Source organism: Corvus brachyrhynchos, unplaced genomic scaffold, assembly GCF_000691975.1.
Source record: "Corvus brachyrhynchos isolate BGI_N302 unplaced genomic scaffold, ASM69197v1 scaffold644, whole genome shotgun sequence".
Taxonomy (NCBI): Eukaryota; Metazoa; Chordata; class Aves; order Passeriformes; family Corvidae; genus Corvus; species Corvus brachyrhynchos.
In genome coordinates this window covers 1,122-3,623 of record NW_008237613.1, presented here as the reverse complement: position 1 = coordinate 3,623, position 2,502 = coordinate 1,122, and the positions used below count along the sequence as shown (strand labels likewise).

The 2,502-nt window shown below is 45.4% G+C and overlaps 1 protein-coding gene across 1 annotated transcript in view; it reads right to left on the bottom strand.

Moving 5' to 3' along the window:
- LOC103613815 (eukaryotic translation initiation factor 3 subunit C-like) overlaps nt 1–2,502 on the bottom strand; it is a 24,053-nt gene that overhangs the window by 20,643 nt on the left and 908 nt on the right. The window lies entirely within an intron of this gene.

Sequence of the window (2,502 nt, the reverse complement as noted above, 5' to 3'; positions counted from 1 at the left end):
GTCCTGGAGATGGAGAAGCTCCGGGTTTTGGGGTGGGGGAACCGGACCAGGAGTGGATCCATGAAATTATGGGTGAGAACCACCAAGTTTTGGGGCAAAATCCCCAAATTTTGGTCAAAAGAACCAAGTTTTGGGTCAAAATCCCCAAGTTTTGGTGAAAAAACCAAGATTTGGGGGTGAGGAATGTCCTGGAGATGGAGAAGCTCCGGGTTTTGGGGTGGGGGAACCGAACCAGGAGTGGATCCATGAAATTATGGGTGAGAACCACCAAGTTTTGGGGCAAAATCCCCAAATTTTGGTCAAAAGAACCAAGTTTTGGGTCAAAATCCCCAAGTTTTGGTGAAAAAACCAAGATTTGGGGGTGAGGAAGGTCCTGGACATGGAGAAGCTCCGGGTTTTGGGGTGGGGGAACCGAACCAGGAGTGGATCCATGAAATTATGGGTGAGAAGCACCAAGTTTTGGGGCAAAATCCCCAAATTTTGGTCAAAACCTCCAAGTTTTGGTCAAAATTCCCAAGTTTGGGGTGAGGAACCTCCAGGACATGGAGAAGCTCCAAATTTTGGGGTGGGAGGAGCACAATGAGATCGGTCTGAGGTAATTATGGGTCAGAAGCACCAAGTTTTGGGGCAAAATTGGCAGATTTTGGTCAAAAGAACCAAGTTTTGGGTCAAAATCCCCAAGTTTTGGTGAAAAAACCAAGATTTCGGGGTGAGGAATGTCCTGGAGATGGAGAAGCTCCGGGTTTTGGGGTGGGGGAACCGAACCAAGACTGGATCCATGAAATTATGGGTGAGAAGCACCAAGTTTTGGGGCGAAATCCTCGAATTTTGGTCAAAACCTCCAAGTTTTGGTCAAAATTCCCAAGTTTGGGGTGAGGAACCTCCAGGAGATGGAGAAGCTCCGGGTTTTGGGGAGGGAGGAGCACAATGAGATTGGTCTGAGGTAATTATGGGTCAGAAACACCAAGTTTTGGGGCAAAATCCTCAAATTTTGGTCAAAAGAACCAAGCTTTGGGTGGAGAAACCTCAGCAAGAACCAGAACCTCCAAATGACAAAGCAGAAGAATCAAACCAAGACTGAACCGAGGCAATTATGGACCTCAAGCATCTAAGTTTGGGTTGGAATCCCCCAATTTTGGGTCAAAAGAGCCCCATTTTGGGCAAAAGAACCGATTTGGATTTGAAGAACATCAAGGAGCACCGGAAGCTCCATTTTCAATGAGACAAAAACCAAACCAAGACGGGATCCATGTAATTATGGACCTCAAACTCCAACTTTTGACCTCAAAACCCCCAAATTTGGGTCAAAACCACCAAGCGTGGCTTGAGGAACATCAGGAACCACCAAATCCTCCATTTTAAGAGATACAAAAACCAAACCAAACCGAGATCTACGTAATTATGGACCTCAAAGCCCAACTTTTGACCCCAAACCTCCAAGTTTTGACACAAAACCTCCAGATTTGGGTCAAAATCACCAACCCTGGCTTCAGGAACATCAAGAAGAACCAAAATCTTCATTTTAAGAGATACAAAAACCAACCCAAGACCAAATGTATGTAATTATGGACCTCAAAGCCCAACTTTTGACCCCAAAACCCCCAAATTCGGGTCAAAACCCCCAAGCGTGGCTTGAGGAACACTAAGAACCACCAAAACCTCCGTTTTAACAGATACAAAAACCCAACCAAGACCAGATCTAGATAATTATGGGCCTCAAACCTCAACTTTTGACCTCAAAACCTCCAAATTTGGGTCAAAACCCCCAAGCGTGGCTTGAGGAACACTAAGAACCACCAAAACCTCCGTTTTAACAGATACAAAAACCCAACCAACACCAGATCTACGTAATTATGGACCTCAAAGCCCAACTTTTGACCCCAAAACCCCCAAATTTGGGTCAAAACCCCCAAGCGTGGCTTGAGGAACATCAAGAACCACCAAAACCTCCGTTTTAACAGATACAAAAACCCAACCAACACCAGATCTACGTCATTACGGACCTCAAACCTCAACTTTTGACCCCAAAACCCCCCAAATTCGGGTCAAAACCACCAAGCGTGGCTTGAGGAACATCAGGAACCACCAAATCCTCCATTTTAAGAGATACAAAAACCAAACCAAACCGAGATCTACGTAATTATGGACCTCAAACCTCAACTTTTGACCTCAAAACCTCCAAATTCAGGTCAAAACCCCCAAGCGTGGCTTGAGGAACATCAAGAACCACCAAAACCTCCGTTTTAACAGATACAAAAACCCAACCAAGACCAGATCTAGATAATTATGGGCCTCAAACCTCAACTTTTGACCTCAAAACCTCCAAATTTGGGTCAAAACCCCCAAGCGTGGCTTGAGGAACACTAAGAACCACCAAAACCTCCGTTTTAACAGATACAAAAACCCAACCAACACCAGATCTACGTAATTATGGACCTCAAACGCCAACTTTTGACCTCAAAACCCCCAACTTCGGGTCAAAACCCCCAAGCGTGGCTTGAG